General features: G+C 39.5%; 1 long non-coding RNA gene across 1 annotated transcript in view; it reads left to right on the forward strand.

Moving 5' to 3' along the window:
- Positions 1 to 337: 337 nt before the first annotated feature.
- The window catches only part of LOC127482955 (uncharacterized), a 78,928-nt gene continuing 55,347 nt past the window's right edge, over positions 338 to 23,918 (forward strand). The window contains exons 1-2 of the long non-coding RNA XR_011387830.1: positions 338 to 1,754; positions 19,295 to 19,403. This is a non-coding gene — a long non-coding RNA (uncharacterized lncRNA). The remainder of the gene's footprint in view (positions 1,755 to 19,294; positions 19,404 to 23,918) is intronic.

Genomic DNA, 23,918 nt, shown 5'->3' on the forward strand with positions numbered 1-23,918 from the left:
GAAACAAGCTCACTTCTCTCCATTTTTAAACAAGGGGGAAAGAAGAGATGAGAGGTTAAATGACAGCTAGTGAGTGGATGAACAATGACTGGATATTGGATTACCTGACACCAAAGTTTACATATTTAATAATCATGCTCTGCTACAGGGAAGATATTAAGAAGACCCTGGAAGCATCTTCTGAACAAAAAATATTTTGAGTTAGAACTATATTCTAACTGTATTCTAACCAGGTAAACTATTCTGATATGTTTTTTTTTTTTTATTTTTTGACAGGCAGAGTTAGACAATGAGAGAGAGACAGAGACAGAGAGAGAGAGAGTTAAAGACAGTGAGAGAGAGAGAGAGAGAGAAAAGTCTTCCTTTTTCCCTTGGTTTACCCCCAAAGTGGCCACTACAGCTGGTGTGCTGCGCTGATCCGAAGTCAGGAGCCAGGTGCTTCCTCCTGGTCTTCCATGCAGGTACAGGGCCCAAGCACTTGGGCCATCCTCCACTGCCTTCCCGGGCCACAGCAGAGAGCTGGACTGGAAGAGGAGCAACCGGGACAGAATCTGGTGCCTCAACCGGGACTAGAACCTGGGGTGCTGGTGCTGCAGGCAGAGGATTAGCCAAGTGAGCCACGGCGCCGGCCCTAATATAGTTCTAATATAGAACTATATTCTAACCAGGTAAACTGCTCCCATTTCCCATTTCCCATAAGTCACCAGTTATCCATGCTGGAGGCCTTTCTCAAGCAGCCTGGGAAACCTCCCATTAGACAGGCCATTGGGCAAAGTTCACACCACTGAATTATTGAGAAAATGCCTACTGCCTTCCTGAGACAGCCAATATGGCCAGCATAAGAATTAGGTTCAGCTGACTCAGCAGCAGTGTTCATCCTGGCTGCTGATTAGGCTTACTTTATGGGTGAGAAACCTAAGGCTTCATCAGAGAAGTTATATATATTTGCCTCATCTGAAAAAAATATTTATTTGTTCATTATCTATTTATTTGAAAAGCAGAGTGAAAGAGAGAAATAGAAAAATGAAAAGATCTTCCATCTGCTGCTTCACTCTCTAAATGCCAGCATTGGGCGAGGCTGAAACCAGGAGCCTGGAACTCCATCTGGGTCTCCAATGAGGGTGGCAGAAGCCTGAGCACTTTAGCCATTATCTGTAGCCTCCCAGGATGCACTAGCAGGAAGCTGGGTTGGAAGCCAAACAGCCTATACTTGAATAGATACTCCAACTTGGAATAAACAAATCCCAAGTGGTGGCTTAGCACTCTGTGCCACAAAGCCTGCTTTAGATTTACCTGCTTTGATTAAATGTTTATCCATGGTGGAGACAAGAGAACAGTTTCCTGGACTTGAAGAGATATCCATTGAACACAAATGGCAATAAGATAAAGATTTTAAGACTTTTCTTGGAAACCTGTTCTGGAAATTCAATAAATACTAGGACATCATTCTATATATTTTCTTTCAAGAATAAAATGATTTCTATATTTAGTTCAGTTCTAAAAGTACTGAGTTCAGATTGAAAATGGATATTTCCTGTTAAAAATGGTTATTATTTTCTTCTCAGAATGATGGCTTCCTTTTTTTGCCTTTTGAGAAAATGTGTGTTCTGTCAGCAGCGATGAGCACAGATCTGGGTGCTGATCAAGACCCTAAACTGAGACCTGAGAAAATGCAGAGCTGAGGCAAGAAGTTCCAGGAAGTACTCTAAAGCCTGTCACGCTTCTGTGGTATTTCAAAAAAAGGTGAACTTGAGGTGAATATGAAAACGGTAAAGGCTTGGGTTAGTCTGAATGACAGAAAATTGAAAAGCAGAAAGTGGATTTTTTAGTGTAATATAAGAACAGGAAAAGAGAAAACGTGTCTACTCGAGATTGAGACATACTTTGGATAAAAGATCAAGCCTTTTCTCATGACCTTCAAAGGTTTTTATTATTTGGTTTCATTAACCACGTTCTCCCTGTCTCTCACTGTGCTCTTGTTGAGCTTCATTCATTTCTTGTACACCTGCTTTAATCTAAGGACCTTCCCTGTTTGCCATTCCCCTTTTGTGAAATGCCTTTCCTATATTCTTTTTTAAAATTTTTATTTATGATATACAAATTTCATGTAATTCATGTATACGTATTTAGGAACATGGTGACACTTCCCACCCTACCCTCCCTCTTGCCCACACTCCCACCCTTCTTCCTCCTCCCTCTCCTATTCTCACTCTTAATTTTTACAATGATCTACTTTCAGTTTACTTTATACTCATAATATTAACCTTACATTAAGTAAAGAATTAAACAAATAGTAACTTGGTCTATCTTCTGCTATCTTACCAGATACATTAGCGGAGCTGGATCAAAAGCAGAGCAGCCGGAACTCCAACTGGCTCTCTGATACGGGATGCTGGCATCACAAACAGTGGCTTAACCCACTGTTCCAAAATGCCAACTTCTTATTTCTTTATTGTTATTCTGCATTTCTTCAGTATTGTCATGTGCATTTGTAGTTACACAATAAAAGGAAGGATTAGATTTTTATTTTCAGAGAAAAGCAAGATGTGGTTAAGTCAGAAACCTCCTGCTGAAGTGGCCTGGAAGGGGGTTCAAAGAAAGACAAACCAGATAGGCTGGTGGAGTTTTTAAGCACAATTAAAAGGCTGGGACAAAAAAAATCTATCAAAAGGCTGTATTTGTAATCTTACTGGCACTAGCAGGGTGGGATAGGTAACTTTTTTCTATTCTCATGATAAAACTAGAAACTCATAAGGTGGCATAGGCACTTTGTCTTGCCAAAGGCAGCTTTGGGGGAGAAACATGCAGTGGGATTCAGCACTTTGTTCTTGCTAAAGATAACTTTTGGGGGAAACAAACATTTTGCACCATCTCAAAGAGATTTCCCTCTCCTCATATCCACCAAGACCAACCTAACTGCCTATTAACCTGTCTGATTCCTCACATTTCCTCCCCCAGAAGAATAGACCCTAACTACTACTCTGGTTCTTCAAGCTGAGAGGGGTGGAATAGGTACCAGCAGAAAGGAAGGGGTTCCAGCAGGAGGTGGCCTCTTGAGGGGGAGGCAGTGTTAGCTTGCAGAAACTGCTCCCATTCTAGGTTTCATTTGCATGGCCAAATAGAATTCAGTGCTTCAAGTTTGGAGAAAACTATTGTAATAAGCAGATTAAATATGCAGGGTCTAAAACAAAGGACAAAGTTATTATTAGAGGACCTAAGAAAGTTGCTATCCAAACCAGGATGAAGTTTTCCCTTTGAGAGGCAAATAGAAACTAACAGTAGGGGCTTGATAATAATCAGGTGGGCATTAAGGTATGGGCAGGTATATATGAGGCCCAGACCTATCTGTCATTTCATGTGGGATACTGGAAGAAGCATCACAAGGGAGATGTGAAGCTCCTTAGAAGGTACACTGTTGATTCCTGTTACCTAGTTAGCCTTGGAAGAGAGCTGGCCTGAATAGGAGGTTAGTATGGAATAGGCAGCAAATCTAAAAGGAAATTTACAGCTCTTCCTGAAATGTTACTGGGCCCCTGCACCCATGTAGGAGACCCAGAAGAAGCTTCTAAGTCTTGGCTCTGGATTGGCCCAGCTGCAACCATTGTGGCCATCTGGGGAATGAACCGGATGGAAGACATTTCTCTCTCTCTCTCTCTTTCTGCTTCTGCCTCTCTGTAACTCTGCTTTTCAAATGAATAAATACATCTTAGAAAAAAGAGGTCAACTAGAATGCAAGCTTCACATGAGTAAGGCATTTTTTTTCCTGTTTGGTTTACTGATTATTTCAATACCTTAGAATAGTACATGGCATTTAATAGAATCTTATTAAGTATTTGTTGAGTGAATGAAAACATGAACCAATGAACAAGACAAAATCATCACCACTGAGAAATTCAGAGACATCATTTTATTTTCTGCTTCTTAAATGAATTGTATTATAGGCTTCTTCACTCATGTTTTAGAATATTATTTCCCTCCTTTCTTTTTCCATTGTCATAAAGAAGCTAAAGCCCTTAACTTTGTCCATAGTCTTATCAGCTGTATAACCTGCACTGCAAGTTTCATCTAATTAGAAGAAAGTGCTCAGGAATATAGACTGGAAAGTTCAGTAGATTTGCTTTTTTCCAGTGTCAAACCAGATCAACAGCATCGAAGAGTGTCCCCTAAATATTCCTGTCCACAAAAACCTGTAATGTGACTTTATTTGTAAGTAAGTTTTTTCCCAGAAACCTTTTATTTAATGAATAAAAAATCATTCATTTCATAAATACAACTTTAGGAACATTGTGATTCTCTCCCCAACCCCCTTGCCCGCCTTTCCAACTACACTTTTACCCTTCTTCCTCCTTCCTATCCTATTCCCATTCTTATTTTTTACTAAGATCTATCTTCAATTAATATATACACATACAATTAACGCTAAACCAGGTAAAAAGTTCAACATAGTATGAAAAAAAAAACTGTTTCTCAACAGTTGAGATAAGGGCTGTTCAGTCATTGATTGCATCTCAAAGTGTCAAGTTCACTTCCATAGATTACCTTTTTTTTTTTTTTTCTATAGATACACACACACACACCCCCCCCCCCCTTGGTGGCTTTTATCTTTGGGTTATGCCTCTGTGGTTTAGTGGAGTGTCTGCTTTTTCAGTGAATACCCAGAGGCATGTGCTGTGTGTGGCCAGGGAGCTCTGTTCAGTGCTGCAGAGTGAAGAGAGTATCTAAGGTGACACTCATGTTTGGGCATGGAAAAATCTCTCTTTTTTTTTCATCAGAGGGGAGATTTGATCAGCTCTGTTGGTATAGTCTCATACTCATCTCCTCTCTAAGGAGACCAATGCCTGGGCAGTAACCCCAGTGGGAACAATATTCATTCATGCTGCCACAAGATCTACACAAAGTATTCATGCAATCCTCAGTGTGAGCATGAATCCTTCAGCAATGACCTTCACCAGGGATTTAGGGAACCCTGAGCATGTGGAGCCACCCACAGTGATGGTCCAAAGACCCAGCCACACTCTGTGCCCTTCACTCAGCTACACCATTTTCGCAGTCCCAGCACACAAGACTCCCACAGTCATGATACCCAGCTCCCCCAATTATCCCAACCAGACTCAGGCATCTGTGGTTGATGGGTGTATGGACACAAGCTGGTGCAACTGTTATATATGTCTAAAATGTCACGTGCCTTCTCTCGACTAGTTATAGGATGCCAGTGCCAGGTGATCAGCGAGAGAGATATGTGCCCCCCCTCCACCCTTTTCCTCTGGTTTGGTAGGTACACTGTCCCCCACAGGTTTCCAAGCTGGACTCACACCAGGCTCTTCCCAAATCTTTATCGTATGTGGCTTGGGCTGCTGCAGTCTGATCTCACTTCTTTCTCCAAAGCTGGTGCTGAGGCTCTTGGCTGCTGGGTCCTGAGTTGTGCACATCCACTCACTCCATGTAGATACACAGTGTTCCTCTAATTTACATGTAATTGCCTCTGCAGTTTTTTCCCTGACTCTTCCCTGAGATTGCACTTTCACTTTTTTTAAACTATCTTCCCCTAGACTAGAACAGTAAGCTCTCTCTCTATTCTGCCATCTTGGAATCTTTCTTCTAAGGTTTACTTTTTTTTTTAAGTATTTATTTCATATGAAAGGCAGAGAGGCAGAAACAGTGAAAGATCTTCATCTGCTAGTTCACTTCCATCAGCTGGTTCACTTGCCAAATGCCCACAACAGCTAGGGCTGTGCCAGGCAAAAACCAGGAGCCTGCAACTCAATCTGGGTCTTCCACACTGGTAGAAAGGACCCAACTACTTGGGACATCACTTGCTACCTCCCAAGGTACACATTGAGGGCAATCTGAAATTGCTAATAGAGTTAAGACTGCAACCCAGGCATTGTGATATGGGATGTGGGGTCCCAAGTGGTGTCTTAATCACTGCACCAAAAATCCATCTTGGAAACAGGATTTTTTTTTAGGCATAATCTACAAAGGTGAGGTCATACTGGATTCAATGGACTCTAGTATGATTGATGTCCTTACAAAAGTATGGAAATTTGGACACACATACTAACATACAGAAAGCACTATAAAGGCAGCGGAAACCAATATAAATGCAGACCAAGGCACAGCAGGGATTGGCAGAAACTACCAGGGAAGTCTTTTCCATGGATGATAACATGTACAGGCTCTATGACAGAGAACATCCATTTGCTGGTTCACCTCCCAAATGGCTACGACAGTTTGGCCAGGCTAAAGCAAGAACACAGGAATTTTATCCAGGTCTTCCACATAGGTGGCAGAGGCCCAAGTACTTGATCAATTCTCTGTGGCTTTCCAGGCATATTTACAAGGAGTTGGATTGGGAGTAGAACAGATGAGACTTGAACCAGGTCTTTGATATAGGGTGGCAGCATTGTGTCAGTTTGACCCACTGTGCCATAATGGTGGTCTCTTTTTTAGTGTTTTTTTTTTTTTTTTTTTTTTTTTTTTTAGATTTATTTATTTAAAAGGCAGAGTTACAAAGAGAGAGAGAGAGAGAGACAGACAGACAGACAGACAGAGAGGTCTTGCATCCTCTGGCTTACTTTCCAAATGGCTGCAAGGGCTACAGTTGGCGCAATTGGAAGCCAGGAGCCAGGAGCTTCTTCTAGGTCTCCCACATGGCAAGCACGTGGGCCATCTTCTGCTGCTTTCCCAGGCACATTAACAGGGAGCTGGATTGGAAGTGGAGCAAAAAGGACTCAAACTGGCACCCATATAGGATGCTGGTACCACAGGTAGTGGCTTTACCTGCTGTTCCACAGTGCTGGCTCCCCAGTGGTCATTTGTGTATTTTTCTCTTAATTTTATTTAAGGTATACAAATTTCATGTATTTAATATATGCAGATTTAGGAATATTGTGATACATCCCACCCTACCCTCCCTCCTGCCCATTCTCCCACACTGCTTCCTCCTTCCTCTCTTAATCCCGCTTCTAATTTTTAAAAAGATCTATTTTCAGCTTGCTTATACTCATAAGATTAACCTCTTTAGGCAAACACAGTCAATATAAATATCTTCTTTTTTCCACTCTTTTTTATTTTTTAAATTAAATTAATTTTAAACAAAGATTTATTTGCTTATTTGGAAGTCATAGTTACAAATAGATACACTAATATAAATTTCCAAAGTACAGCTTATGGATTACAATGGCTCCCCCCCCCCCCATAACTTCCCTCCCACCCGCAACCCTCCCATTTCCCTCTCCCTCCCCCCTTCCATTCACATCAAGATTCATTTTCAATTCTCTTTATATACAGAAGATCAGTTTAGCATATATTAAGTACTCTCATGGGCTTTTCAGCTGGATCCTAATGCCTTAATGGCTGATTCTGAGGCCAGAGTGCAGTTTAGGACATCTGTCATTCCATGAGTCTGCTGTGTATCTCGCTTCCCATGTTGGATCGTTCTCTCCCTTTTTTATTTTATTGGTTAGTATTTGCAGACAGTAGTCTTGTTTATGTGATCCCTTTGACTCTTAGTCCTATCATTATGATCAATTGTGAACAGAAATTGATCACTTGGACTAGTGAGATGGCATTGGTACATGTCACCTTGATGGGATTGAATTGGAATCCCCTGGTACATTTCTAACTCTACCGTTTGGGGCAAGTCAGCTTGAGCATGTCCCAAATTGTACATCTCTTCCCTGTCTTATTCCCACTCTTATATTTAACAGGGATCACTTTTCAGTTAAGTTTCAACACTTAAGAATAACTGTTTATTAATTATAGAATTCACCATTTGGGGCAAGTCAGCTTGAGCAGGTCCCAAATTGTACATCTCCTCCCTCTCTTATTCCCACTCTTAAATTTAACAGAGATCACTTTTCAGTTAAATTTCAACACCTAAGAATAAATGTATGTTGATTACAGATTTCAAAAATAGTATTAACTAGAACAAAAAAATACTAAAAGGGATAAAGTATTAAATTGTATATCAACACTCAGGACAAGGGCTGATCAAGTCACTGTTTCTCATAGTGTCCATTTCACTTTAACAGGTTTCCTTTTTTGTGGTTGGTTAGTTGTCAGCAATCAGGGAGAACATATATTTGTCCTTTTGGGACTGGCTTAATATACTCTGCATGAGGCCGGCGCCGCAGCTCAATAGGCTAATCCTCCGCCTAGCGGCGCCGGCACACCGGGTTCTAGTCCCGGTCGGGGCGCCGGATTCTGTCCCGGTTGCCCCTCTTCCAGGCCAGCCCTCTGCTGTGGCCAGGGAGTGCAGTGGAGGATGGCCCAGGTGCTTGGGCCCTGCACCCCATGGGAGACCAGGAAAAGCACCTGGCTCCTGGCTCCTGCCATCGGATCAGCGCGGTGCGCCGGCCGCGGCGGCCATTGGAGGGTGAACCAACGGCAAAGGAAGACCTTTCTCTCTGTCTCTCTCTCTCTCACTGTCCACTCTGCCTGTCAAAAAAAAAAAAAATATATACTCTGCATGATGTTTTCCAGATTCCTCCATTTTGTTGCAAATGACCGGATTTCATTGTTTTTGACTGCTTTATAGTATTCTATAGAGTACATGTCCCATAATTTCTTTATCCAGTCTGCTGTTGATGGGCATTTGGGTTGATTCCAGGTCTTAGCTATTGTGAATTGAGCTGCAATAAATATTGAGGTGCAGACAGCTCTTTTATTTGCCAATTTAATTTCCTTTGGGTAAAATTCCAAGGAGTGGGATGGTTGGGATGTGTGGTAGGGGTATATTCAGGTTACTGAGGTATCTCCAGACTGACTTCCATAGTGGCTTAAAAAGTTTGCATTCCCACCAAGAGTGGGTTAGTGTCCCTTTTTCCCCACATCCTCTCCAGCATCTGTTGTTAGTAGATTTCTGTATGTGAGCCATTCTAACTGGGGTGAGGTGAAACCTCATTGTGGTTTTGATTTGCATTTCCCTGATTGCTAGTGACCTTGAACATTTTTTCATGTGTCTGTTGGCCATTTGGATTTCCTTTTTGAAAAATGTCTACTGAGGTCCTTGGCCCATCTCTCAAGTGGGTTGTTTGTTTTGTTGTTGTGGAGTTTCTTTATCTCATTGTAGATTCTGGTTATTATCCTTTATCTGTAGGATAGTTTGCAAATATTTTTTCCCATTCTTTCAGTTGCCTCTCACTTTCTTGGCTGTTTCTTTTGCAGTACAGAAACTTCTCAATTTGATGGAATCCCAATAATTAATTTTGGCTTTGACTGCCTGTGCTTCCGGGGTCTTTTCTAAGAAGTCTTTGCCAGTGCTGATATCTTGCAGGGTTTCTCCAATGCTCTCTAATAATTTGATGGTGTCAGGTCATAGATTTAGGTCTTTAATCCACGTTGAGTGGATTTTTGTGTAAGGTGTAAGCTTCATGCTTCTGCATGTGGAAATCCAATTTTCCCAGCACCATTTATTGAATAGACTGTCCTTGCTCCAGGAATCGGTTTTAGATCCTTGATCAAATATGAGTTGGCTGTAGATGTTTGGATTGATTTCTGGTGTTTCTATTCTGTTCCATTGGTCTATCCATCTGTTTGTGTACCAGCACCATGCTGTTTTGATAAAAACTGCCCTGTAGTATGTCCTGAAATCTGGTATTGTGATGCCTCCTGCTTTGTTTTTGTTGCACAAGATTGCTTTAACTATTCTAGGTCTCTTGCATCTCCAAATGAATTTCAGCATAATTCTTTCTAGATCTGTGAAGACTGTTTTTGGTATCTTGATTGGTATTTAATTGAATTTATAAATTGCTTTTGGGAGAATGGACATTTTGATGATGTTGATTCTTCCAATCCATGAGCATGGAAGATTTTTCCATTTTTTGGTATCCTCTTCTATTTCTTTCTTTAAGATTTTGTAATTCTCATCGTAGAGATTTTTAACGTCCTTTTTAAAGTTATTCCAAGGTATTTGATTGTTTTTGCAGCTATTGTGAATCGGATTGATCTTAGCAGTTCTTTCTCAGCTGTGGCATTGTCTGTGTATACAAAGGCAGTTGATTTTTGTGCATTGATTTTATATCCTGCTACTTTGCCAAATATTCTAGGAGTTCCAATAGTCTCTTAGTAGAGTTCTTTGGATCACCCAAATAAAGAATCATATTGTCTGCAAAGAGGGATAGTTTGAGTTCTTCCTTCCCAATTTGTATTCCTTTAATTTCTTTTTCTTGCCTAATGGCTCTGGCTAAAACTTCCAGAACTATATTGAATAGCAGTGGTGAGAGTGGGAATCCTGGATCTGGATGTTATTTTACTTTTCCAGATTTTGAAAGTTTTCTTATTTATTTTTTTAATTAAGCCTTCTATTCCATTCTTTTTTTCTACTCTTTCTAGTAATTTCCTTTTCTTGTTTTCAACTTTTATTAATATATATATAAATTTCAAAACTACAACTTTTGAATTATAGCAGCTTTTTCCCCCATAACCTCCCTCCCACCCACAACCATCCCATCTCCCACTTCCTCTCTCATCCCATTCTTCATTAAGATTCATTTTTAATTATCTTTATATACAGAAGATCAACTTATTATATACTAAGTAAAGATTTCAACAGACTGCACCCACAAAGACACACAAAGTATAGAGTACTGTTTGAATAGGAGTTTTACTGTTAATTCGCATAGTGAACACATTAAGGACAGAGATCCTACATGGGGAGTAGGTACACAGTGACTCCCGTTGTTGATTTAACAATTGACACTCTTATTTATGATGTTAGTAATTACCCAAGGCTCTTGTCATGAGTTTCCAAGGTTATGGAAGCCTCTTGAGTTCACTAACTATGATTTTATTTATACAAGGCAATAGTCAAAGTGGAAGTTCTCTCCCTTCAGAGAAAGTTACCTGCTTTTTGATGGCTCGTTTTTTCTGCTGGGATCTCACTCACAGAGATCTTTCATTTAGGTCACTTTTTTTTTTTTTTGCCACAGTGTCTTGGCCTGAAATACTTTCATGGGCTTTTTTTAGCTGGATCCAAATGACTTAAGGGCTGATTCTGAGGCAAGAGTGCTGATTAGGACATCTGCCATTCTATGAGTCTGCTGCGTATCCTGCTTCCCATGTAGGGTCATTCTCTCTTTTTGAATTATTTTTCTTTCTTTCTTTCTTTTTTTTTTTTTTGACAGACAGAGTGGACAGTGAGAGAGAGAGACAGAGAGAAAGGTCTTCCTTTTCCATTGGTTCACCCCACAATGGCCGCTGTGGCCAGCACACTGCGGCTGGCTCACCGTGCTGATCTGAAGCCAGGAGCCAGGTGCTTCCTCCTTGGTCTCCTATGCAAGTGCAGGGTCCAAGCACTTGGGCCATTCTCCACTGCACTCCCAGGCCACAGCAGAGAGCTGGACTGGAAGAGGAGCAACCGGGACAGAATCCTGCGCCCTGACCAGGACTAGAACCCTGTGTGTCAATGCCGCAGACAGAGTATTAGCCTACTGAGCCGCAGCACTGGCCTCCTTTTGAATTCTATCAATTATTATTTGCAGATACTGGTCTTATTTATGTAATCCCTTTGACACTTAATACTATCTTTTTAATCAATTATGAACTGAAACTGATCACTTCAACAAGCAAGATGGCATTGGTACATGCCACCTTGATGGGATTGAATTGGAATCCCCTGGCATGTTTCTAGCTCTACCATTAGGGGTAAGTCCGAGTGAGTATGTGCTGAACTGTACATCTCCTCCATTCTTATTCCCACTCTTATATTTAACAGAGATCACTTTTCAGTTAATTTTAAATGCCTAAGAATAATTGTGTTTTAATAAAAAGAAATCAGCCAATGGTATTAAGTAGAACAAAAAAAAATACTAAAAGGAATAAAATAGTAAGTTGTGCCTCAACAGACAGGACAAGGGCTGATCAAGACATTGTTTCTCATAGTGTCCCTTTCACTTCAACAGGTTTCCTTTTTTGTGGTTGGTTAGTTGTCAGCAATCAGGGAGAACATATGATATTTGTCCCTTTGGGACTGGCTTAATATACTCTGCATGATGTTTTCCAGATTCCTCCATTTTGTTGCAAATGACCGGATTTCATTGTTTTTGACTGCTTTATAGTATTCTATAGAGTACATGTCCCATAATTTCTTTATCCAGTCTACTGTTGATGGGCATTTGGGTTGGTTCCAGGTCTTAGCTATTGTGAATTGAGCTGCAATAATCATTGAGGTGCAGATGGTTCTTTTATTTGCCAATTTAATTTCCTTTGGGTAAAATCCAAGGAGCGGGATGGCTGGGTCGTGTAGTAGTGCTGTATTCAGGTTTCTGAGGAATCTCCAAACTGTCTTCCATAGTGGATTTACCAATTTGCATTCCCACCAACAGTGGATTAGTGTCCCTTTTTCTCCACATCCTCACCAGCATCTGTTGTTAGTTGATTTCTGTATGTAATCCATTCTAATCGTTAGAACTCTGGTTTTCTTTCTTCTTTCTTTCACAAGGAAAAAGGTTTTTTGACTTATGGTTCTGGAGGGTCAAGGTTCAAACACCATAATATAGATTTCAGTGAGGGCCCTCTGGACTATTCATATATAGTGGTGTCGCATGTGTATCCCTGAACTCTTTTTTTAGGGTTGCTTTATTTTGTTTCTTTGATGGAATCATTTTTCCACAATCATTGATGATTTTTGTGGCCTTGTTGTTAGTGTCTGCACGTTTGCACAAGTAAGTAGGACTTCAAGTCCCCCTAATTTCCTCTTCATTATGCCAGGTTTTCAGAATTACTTGTTTTTAATGACCTAGACAGTTTTGAGGAGTACTGATCAGGTATTTTGTAGAATGTCCTTCTGATGGCTCTCTTATGATTAAATTAGAGTTTTGCATTTTTGGGAGGAAGACCACAGAGATAAAGTGCATTTCATTACATCATATTAAGGATTGATGCTATCAACATAATGTTGACTTTAATCACCTGACTGATGTAACATTTTGTTTCTCCACTTTAGTCTCCTCCACCTCTTCCATTCTGTACTCTTTGGAAAGAAGTCACTATGTAGAGCACACAGTTAATGAATGCGGATATATTAATTATTAATACATATATATGCATATATATAAACATGCATACTTTTATTTATCACTTTAAAAGAATTATTATTAAGCATTTTCTATGTTATTAATACACATTTCAGTGATGTCGTTTTATCAGCTGTACAGGATATCATGACTTATTCACCTACATCTTCATAATAAGACATTTAAATTGTCCTTTTGTTGTTGTTGTTCTTATTTCTTTTAGGAAAGAGTTTTAGAAGTGAGGTTGTAGGTTAAAGTCATGAACACGTTGAGGTTCTTGGTACGTAGAATTTTTTTCCCAAGCGTGAGACCAACTTATACTTTGATTCACATTACACGAAAAATACTCTTTCACTTACTCTTCAACAGCATTGCTTTTACTATTTTTATTGGCTAAATTTTGGAAAAATGTTTTACTATTATTTTAATTTGCATTGATTTTATGATTATTAAGGTGGACAATTATCTAATTTATCTCTTAAATAAAGCTTCTACTTATGCATATGTGTAAACTATGATAATCTCTACTTTATAGGATATAACAAGAGTTAAATATTACAACATGTGAAAGAACTTTGTAAACTCTTAAGTTTGCATATAGAAACTAATCATCGATCACTCCTTTTTTTTTTTTTGGACAGGCAGAGTGGACAGTGAGAGAGAGAGACAGAGAAAAAGGTCTTCCTTTGCCGTTGGTTCACCCTCCAATGGCCGCTGTGGCCGGCGCACCATGCTGATCTGAAGCCAGGAGCCAGGTGCTTCTCCTGGTCTCCCATGCAGGTGCAGGGCTGAAGCACTTGGGCCATCCTCCACTGCCTTCCCAGGCCACAGCAGAGAGCTGGACTGGAAGAGGGGCAACCGGGACAGAATCCGGTGCCCCGACTGGGAATAGAACCCAGTGTGCCGGCGCCGCAGGTGGAGGATTAGCCTATTGAGCCGCGGCGCTGGTCCGATCATTCTTTAAAAAACCTCCAAATCCCCTTTTTGGCCTTGAGATCTTAGGTTGTTACCTAAAGGTTTGCCAAATCTGAGTTTTGACAATAATTTTAAGATAGGATATAGGTTACTATCATATTAAATTTTTTGAATTTGGGAAAGATACAGTATCTTAAGAAGTTATTAAAGGAGTAGCAGTTATTAAATGCATCTAGTGGATTATAAGTTGACAATTCATATAGAAAATAAGTAAAAAATCTAAAATAGTTTGTATGACCAAAGGAAAATTAAGACATGAGGTTCACTGGTATATTCCTTCCTCTTCATTTATAGGACATACTATGCATTTTTTATTTTAAATAACCTCACTTCACTCTTTTAAAAATTAAAAGGCAAAAGAGGCATCTGTGGGCTGTCTCAGGATATTCAATCAGAGAAAAAAAGAACTGCATCCCTCTGGAACCTGTATCCAATGAGGAGATGAGCTATAATGGAATTGTTGTATATAATTAACAGAAACATTCTGAAATTCACTATGTCTTGTCACAGTGTTTATTCTGTTAATATGCATGTATTGGTATAAAAATAGAAGGATAAATTAATAATGCTGAGGCTGCTGTTGTTTGATATGTAGAAATGGGTCCACAGAAATAGTAATGATCCTTGTTGGTATGCAGAAAACTTAGTCACACTGGACTACCATAGCAGAACACCAGAGATTAGATGACTTGAGCAACAGAAATTTATTTCTCAATGTTATAGAGACGAGGATGTCTGAGATCAAGGGGCAGGCAGGTAGGATTCATTCAGAGACTTGACATGGTTTCTAAGAGACTGCCATCCTGCTGTATCCTCACATGACTTTTTCTTTTTTTGACAGGCAGAGTTAGACAGTGTGCGAGAGAGAGACAGAGAGAAAGGTCTTCCTTTTTCCATTGGTTCACTCCCCAAATGGCCACCATGGCCGACGCTCTGTGCCGATCCGAAGCCAGGAGCCAGGTGTTTCCTCCTGGTCTCCCATGGGGTGCAGGGCCCAAGGACTTGGGCCATCCTCCACTGCCTTCCTGGGCCACAGCAGAGAGCTGGACTGGGAGAGGAGCAACTGGGACAGAACCTGGCGCCCCTACTGGGACTAGAACCCGGGGTGCTGGCGCTGCAGGTGGATGATTAGCCAAGTGAGCCTCGGCACTGGCCATCACATGACTTCTTCTTTGTATATGAATGTGTATGAAGAGAGAGTGTGTGCTGGTGTTTCTCTTAATGAGGACACTAATTCTATCATGAGGGTCTCACCCTCATGACCTCATCTAACTCCAAGTATTTCCCTAATGCCCCATTTCTTAGCATCATCACATTGGGAGTTAAGTTTCCACGATATTAATTTGTTGCAATACAAACTGAGACCATAACATTATCTGAGAGTTCACATGTTATACCCATGTGATATGTCTGCATATCACACACACACACACACACATAATGTATACAAACGAAGGAAACAGCATAGAGCAGTCTATTTGTTATTTCTACGATTTCCCATTTAAGGTACTATATAAGTTCTTTTAAAAATTGGGCACATTTAATAGTGTACACAAATATGTTGATTAACCAAACAGTGATTTCTTTTCTCAGATAACAAGAAGCCCATAGGTAGATGGTTGCTGTTGGTCCAACAGCTTGAAGTGGTTAAAGTGGTTAGGGCTGAGGTCTTTAGGATTTTCTTGCCTATCGTGTTTACAAGATGACATCTCTAGCTATATTTCCAGTTCTTGTATCCATATTACAGGCAGAAATAATGAGAAAAGTAGAAAGAGCAAAAGGGTCAGGGCCAGGTGATTCTTTTAAGGACCTTCTCAGAAGTCCTATTCAATAACTCAGAAGTCCTATTCATTTATATACTTGAAAATCAGAGTTACAGAGAGAGGGTTCTTCCATCCACTGCTTCCTTCACCAAGTGACTGCAGTAGCCAGGGTGGAGCCAGGCCAAAGGCAGGAGCTTCTTCCAGGTCTCTCACATGGGTGGCAGAGGCTCAAGCCCTTGAGCTATCTTCTGCTGCTTTTCCCAGACTACTATCAGGGAGCTGGATCAGAAGTAGAGAGCTGGGACACCAACCAGTGCCCATATGGGATTCTGGCATTGTAGGTGGCATCTTTACTTGCTTAGTCACAATGCTAGTCCCAGACGCCTGCTTTTGTTGACCAGAACTGTGTCATCATGTGGCTATTGCTATGTATAAGAAAAGATAAGAAATAGCAGTTTTATCTGAAAGTATTAGTGTACCTTTGAAATGTAGATTCTGTTAATAAAAAAGTAGAGAAAAATGGATATTTATTTGGATGCTAGCAGTATACACCACAACTACATCCCAAGAGCTGAAAAAAAGGATTGTGAATTGACTGATGCACCCTTAATGGGTAGATGGTCTACCCATTCAGCAAAACAGAAGCTTAGGAAAGGGATGTCTAAACAGTGCATCTCAGAAGGTAACCTTGTCAGAGGAGATGGTATATGTTAGACACTGGCGTCTACTCAGGGCACAGTCACTAGTAAATTCAGTAGCAACCTGAGGAAATTTTTAGGTAACTGGCAGATGTGCTGCTTCAAGACTGAATTTTTTCTGTTCTAGTGATTCCTGTTTCCGGCTTGCTGTGTTTGGAACACAGTCTTTTATTTTCATCCAGAGACATTTTGTTCTTGTCATTTCACCATTACTCATCTTGAGTTGGCTCCTTTCTGGGGTTTCATAAGGTTATCCCAAGAGATGTATGGACATGACAAACACTGAAGTAGGGAAGATCCAGAGTGGAGTTTTAAGAGATATGCACTATTTGTAGTTCTCTTGGGGTCATGCTGTGCAAATCAAGGCTTTTAATTTGTGTGTTAGTGAGTGGCTGCTCACTTTCTGATATAAGATGGAAAGAAAATCACCTGCTCCTTGAAAAAGCTAGGCTTATAGATCACTGTGGTTGCAATGCACAAGAAGAGTTATATAGAAGGTGGAATAGAAGCCAGGTTCAGATGGGCATTATGGTATTCCAGGTAAAGGGTTATGAGAGAAAATAACCTTCATGCGTAACTGGGAAATAAGATATGAAATAAGAGATTCATTCATAACTAGGAAAGAAGGCCCAGGGCTTGGCAATTAATTGGATTTGTGAAAAGATGAGGGAGAAAAAAAGACAGCGGGAGGAATCAAAATTGATTCAAGCTGCAAGACTTTGATTCTGAGAATGCAGCTTCCACTCAGGAAGAAAGAAAATCAGAGTAGTATCCTTTCAGGGGAAATAGTACGGATGATTAGTTCTGTTTGTGTTCCTCCCTGTACTTTGTTCAGGAGGTGGAGGAAGGAAATATAGTAAGGCTGGATGAATGGTTGGAATGAGAGAATAACTGCTATGACTATGAAAGTGCTTAATTGCAAATCTCTTTTATTACTTTTATTTTTAAAAGATTTATTTATTTGAAAAACAGAGTTACAGAGAGGCAGAGGCAGAGAGAGAGAGAGAGAGAGAGGGCTTCTATCCACTAGTTCACTCTCCAAATGGCACAATGCTTAGAGCTGGACCAATCCGAAGCCAGGAACCAAGAGATTCTTTTGGGTCTCTCATGTAGGTGCAGGAGCCCAGGGACTTGGGCTACCTTCTACTGCTTTCCCAGGCCATAACAGAGAGCTGGATCAGAGTGGAGCAGCCAGAACTCAAGCTGGTACCTATATAGGATGCTGGCACTGCAAATGGTGGCTTTACCTGCTATGCCACAGTGCTGGCCCTTCTTTTTTTTTAAAATTTTATTTAAGGTATACAAATTTCATGTATTTCATATACACAGGTTCAGGAGCATAGTGCTGCTTCCCACCCTACCCTCCCTCTGGCCCATGCTTTAACCCTTCTTCATCCTCCCTCTCCTGTTCTTACTCTTAGGTTTTATAAGATGTATTTTCACAATTTTTACTCTATACTCATAAGATTAACTATACACTAAAAGTTCAATGAATAATATGGAGAAGAAAACACTGTTCCTCAACAGTCTAGACAAGAACTGTGAACAATCATTGAACCTCAAACTGTCAATTTTTGGGCCAGTACTGTGGCACAGTGGATTAAAACCCCATCCTGCGACACTGGCATCCCATATGGGCACAGGTTCAATCCCAGCTGTTCCACTTCCAATCTAGCTTATGCTAATGTGTCTGGGAAAGCAGTAAGGTATGTCCAAGGTCCTTGGGCCCCTGCACCCATGTGGGAGACTCAGAAGAAGCTTCAGGCTCCTGGCTTTGGATCGGCTCAGCTCTGGCCATTGTGCCATTTGGGGAGTGAACCAGTGGATGGAGGATCTGCCTCTTTCTTTGTCTCTACCTCTCTCTGTAACTCTATCTTTCAAACTGAATGGAATAAATCTTGAAAAAATTGTCAATTTCACTCCTATACATTACTTTTTTAGATACTCTATTAGTCACCACAGATCAGGGAAAACATATGGTATTTGTCATTTTGGGACTGGCAAATCTCTTTCTTTTTTTTTTAAACTTTTATTAATAAATATAAATTTCCAAAGTACCACTTTTGGATTATAGTGGCTTTTCCCCCCATAACCACCCTCCCACCCTCAAGCATCCCATCTCCCACTCCCTCTCTCATCCCATTCTTCATCAAGATTCATTTTTAATTATCTTTATATACAGAAGATCAACTTAGTATATACTAAGATTTCAATAGTTTGCACCCACACAAAATATAAAGTATTGTTTGAGTACTAGTTTTACCATTAATTCGCAAAGTAAACACATTAAGGACAGAGATCCTACATGGGGAATAGGTGCACAGTGACTCCAGTTGTTGATTTAACAATTGACACTCTTATTTATGATGTTAGTAATCACCTGAGGCTCTTGTCAAAATCTGCCAAGGCTATGGAAGCCTCTTGAGTTCACCAACTATGATTTTATTTAGACAAGGCCATAGTCAAAGTGGAAGTTTTATCCTCCCTTCAGAGAAAGGTACCTCCTTTTTGATGGCCCATTTTTTCTGCTGGGATCTCACTCACAGAGAACTTTCCTTTAGGTTTTGTGTTTTTTTTTTTTTTTTTTTTTTTTTTTTTTTTTTTTTTTTTTTTTTTTTTTTTTTTGCCACAGTGTCTTGACTTTCCATGCCTGAGAAATTCTCATGTATCCTGCTTCCCATATTGGATCGTTCTCTCTTTTTTAATTCTATCAGTTATTATTAGCAGACACTAGTCTTGTTTATGACCTTGTTAGACCTTGTTAATTTAGGTCACTATAGGCATATTGTTTGTGTGATAACACACATACATTGTTCAATTACTTAATATTTTTATGTTGTAGAGTGACTTCTGTTAACAATTATCTGTTCCTAAATGATATGGAGTATGTAAGGTGTATGAAGACACACTCATTACTTTTTGAAGCTGCCTTACTCCATGAGATTCCACAGGTAAGTTGGTCTAAAGAATTGTTTCATAGAATATTATTGGGGTAAGGAGAAAGAATTGGAGTTGATTTCTTTATTTCTTTACTCTTGTCTCATCTCTTGATAAGTCTCTGTACAAGGGCTTGTGGGAGGCGAGCAGCTACATGCTTAGCTGCCTCACAAGTATGCACTGAGATTATAATAAGCCTAGCATTAATATCAATTAATTTTCTTTATGTCATCCTTGCCAGCAGGAGTGCAAATCAAAGCAGGATTTTGTTTCTTTTTGAGGACCTTTAACCTTTCTTTTATAGCTCAGCTAGCACATGTATACATCTTAATTATATACTTTAGGCCGGCGCCGTGGCTCACTAGGCTAATCCTCTGCCTGCGGCGCCGGCACACCGGGTTCTAGTCCCGGTTGGGGCACCGGGTTCTGTCCCGGTTGCCCCTCTTCCAGGCCAGCTCTCTGCTGTGGCCCAGGAAGGCAGTGGAGGATGGCCCAAGTGCTTGGGCCCTGCACCGCATGGGAGACCAGGATAAGTACCTGGCTCCTGCCATCGGATCAGCGCGCCGGCCGCGGTGGCCATTGGAGGGTGAACCAACGGCAAAGGAAGACCTTTCTCTCTGTCTCTCTCTCTCATTGTCCACTCTGGCTGTCAAAAAATTAAAAAAAAAATTATATACTTTAAAAATTTTACCTGGGTTTAATTTCATATTTCCATTCTTATTTATTTAAACTTATTTTTAGTAATTTTTTGTAGCTAATACATGTCACTGTATGCTTCCTTAAGCAATTTTTGTAACAGAAAGTACCTGTATATGAATCAGTAAGCTTCAGTAGAAGTCCTGGAAGCTCTGTAAAGTTTTATTGTGGAAAGTGGATTCAATTTTGATGCTATAAATATTTTTCTGTTGTTGATAAAGAAAGTATTTCTTTCACATGTTTTCTTAGTTTTCATGTAAGTGGACACACTTATTAATAAACTGAACAAAAAACATGTACAGACTCAAACTTTCTTGAGCATTTCTCATGTGCCAGGAACTCTTTCAAGTGCTTTACTTGTTAATCCTCATGACTCTGAGTTAGGTACTGTAATTATCCCTGTTTTACAGATGAGCAAAAAGAGGAGGAGGGTAAGCCAAATCTAAGCTGCTTCCACCAATGTTCCGTTATTACCCTAACAGCAAAGCACACTTATCTGGTTTTTAGGAAACACAGAGAGTTAGTTCCATTGTGAAACACATATCAAAAACAAGGGGGGAAATGGTACTTCAAAAAGTTTTTGGAAAATGGAATTCAAAGATAGGTTTACTTTGGTGCAAAAAATTTTTAAAGCATACATAGGGCCTTTGGAAAATTCATGGAAAATGTTTATTATGAAAAGTATGCATTGATTTCAAAAATTTGCTGCAAAATAAACACATGTTTTAATTCCATTTTCCTTAAACTTTTTGAAGTATGCTCACAGTTTTTTCTAGGACAAAGTAGAGGAGAGGAGAAAAGAATTAAGGAAGTGGTAAAAGTGCAGGTGGATTAGATCCTCCTAAAGGTTTAAAGAGAATGTTCACAGTTTCCAGGAAGGCAGGAAGAATCACCACATGAGGCCCCCCAGCGACATGGAGGTAAAGCGATCACAGCAATGCTGTGTTTTTGCAAGAAAATGTGCATACTGCCCAAATCATAGCCTAACCAATGTTCATGCCCTTATAGAAACACAGACGAAAATGCACCAGAAATCTGAAGTACTATCCACAGAAGTGAAAAATCTAGGAATGAATGAAGTTCTGCTTTTCCCTGAGACAAAGCCTAAACACTCAGTGAGCCACGTGTACTCAATTCTTTACTACCAGGTTAGGGAAGACGAGCCGAGCAGATTTAATGAGTCTAACATTTTTTGCTCTTTCCAGTTATACACACTGACTTGTGTAGTAAGACACGACTTAAAACACCAAGTTACCATACACCAGATGACCTTTACTGTGTTAGTAGCTGTCTGTCCATTTCATACTCTGAATATTGGCTGATCATTGAGGAATTTTTTTGTGGGTACCTGCTTTTGATACTTTCAGGTAAACCCGGATGAGATGATTACTTTGAATTGACTGAGTTTTGCCCATATGAAGTTTTGCTTTTAGGTATGCATTTCCAGAGAGATTGGCGTGTAAGTCAGGGAATTGAGTGGGAGGAAGATCAACCTCAGTGTGGATAGTACACAAAATTGACTGGGAGTCTTAGTGAAATAAAAAATATGGACAAAAAGCATATTCTTTCTCATCTGAAACAGGATATCTTTCTGCTCCTTTCCTTGGACATTGGAACTCTAAATTCTTTGCCCTTTGGACTCTGAAACTTGCACAAGTGGTCTCCTAGGTCTCCCAAGGCTTTGGGCTTGATCGGAGTTATACCACCTGTTTCTTTGCTTCTGGATCTTCTGACTTGGACTGAGTTATTCTAATGAATTCTCTGGCTTACTGGTTTGCAGACAGCATATTATGGGATCTTTCAGCCTCTATGCTGTGTCAACCAATTCCCCTAATAAATCCTCTCTCATATATCTATATCTACATCTATATCATCTAATTACATGTATCTTTATTTGTTTCTATTGATTATCTCTAGAATGTATTGACTAATACAATATTAAACTAATAGGGCAAATCTCTAAATCAATTTTAGAGGAATTTGCTGTATTTTGCACTATTGGGTCTCATTAAAATTTATATGGGTCATCTATGGGTATTTTTGGACATATATCATACCTCTGGGACTACCACAGCATCCCCCATATAAGTTAGTAGGTTGTTGAGGAAATGATACACTAATAATGACAACAATAGCTATATTTCCAAAGCACTTGCTATGTGCCAGACACTCTAGTAGGGACTTTCTGTACATTATCTCATTTTATCTTCAGATATGACAGGTGTTTTCCATATTTTGCATATGACTAAACTCAGAACTAAATAATATGTTTAAGGACACCCAATTCTTCAGGGCCTCAGCAGATATGGCTCTAAGGCTCATGCAATTTCCAATATGTTCACTGCTACTTGTAAGAACCTTGGAAATGGAGATGTGCAGACAGACAACCCTACAAGATCAGAAATTAATTTTGGTGTTCTAAGGAAGTGCCAATGAATGGTAATTAAAAGTTTAGAATGCTATTGAACAAGAGCCATTTTCTCAGAAACTCAGATTAAGCCTTCTACCAATTGCATAGGCTTTCTGAGAACTGGAAACTAGAGAATGGTAGGATGAAATTTATTTTATCAAATGCTTTCTCTGCATCTATTAAGATTATCATATTTTTATTATTGAATTTGATAATGTGATTTATCATGCTTATTGATTTGCATATGTTGAACAGTCATTCTGTTTCAGATAAATCCTACTTGGTGTGAATAATTTTTTGTGATTTTTATTTTTGTAAAGAGAATAAATTTCACTTATTTCATAGCTACAATTCTAAGAAAATAATCATGCTTCCCACCCTTCCTCTCTCTCCCTCAATCCCCCTTCCTTTCTACCTTTCTACCTTTCTTTTTTTTTTAAAAAAATCTTTTTGATGTGTTATTAGATTTGATTAGCTAGTATTTTGTTGAGGATTTTTGCATGTATGTTCATCAGGGATATTGGTTTATAGTTCTTTTTGTTATATCTTTGACTCATTTTGGAGTCAAGGTGACGCCGGCCTCAAAGAAGGAATTTTGGAGGATTTCTCCCCCATTTCAATTGTTGTGAATAGTTTAAGAAGAATTGAGATTAGGTAGAACTCATCAGTGCAGCCATCTGGCCCTTGTCTTTTTAATGTTAGGATGATCTTTATTACTCATTCAATCATTATTTTGGTTATTGGTTTATTTAGGTTTTAAATGTCTTCATGACTCAATTTTGGTAGATTTTGCGTGTCCAGAAATCTATCCCTTTCTTCTAAATTTTCCAGTTTGTTGGCAAGTAGCTCTTTTTAATGATTCCTGGTGATTCTTTTTTATTTCTGTGGCATCAGTTGGAACATCTCTTTATTAACCTTTGATTTCAATAATTTGGGTCTTTTCCAGTTTTTTCGTTAGCTGGGCCAATGGTTTACCAATTTTGCTTATTTTTCAAAAAACCACCCCTTTGTTTTAGTGATATTTTATATAATTTTGTTATTTCAAATTTTGCTTATTTCATCTCTAATTTTTATTATTTCTTTCCTCCTACTAATTTTGGTTTTGGTGTGTTCTTATTTTTCTAGGTCCTTGAGAGGCATAGTTAGATCATTTATTTGATGCTTTTCCAATTTATTGATGTAGGCAGTAATTGCAATAAACTTTCTCCTTAATACTGTTTTTGTTGTATCCCGTAAGTTTTGGTGTGTTATCTTCATTTGTTTCAAGGAACTTTTTGGTTTCCCTTTTGATTTCTTCTATGATCCACTGTTCATTTAGGGGCATGTTGTCCAGTCTCTGTGTTCGTGTATTTTCTAGAGTTTCTTTTTTATTGAGATTTTATTTATTTATTTGAAGGTAGAGTTACAGAGAGTGAGAGGGATA

The sequence above is a fragment of the Oryctolagus cuniculus genome, chromosome 4 (genome assembly GCF_964237555.1).
Source record: "Oryctolagus cuniculus chromosome 4, mOryCun1.1, whole genome shotgun sequence".
Classification (NCBI taxonomy): domain Eukaryota; kingdom Metazoa; phylum Chordata; class Mammalia; order Lagomorpha; family Leporidae; genus Oryctolagus; species Oryctolagus cuniculus.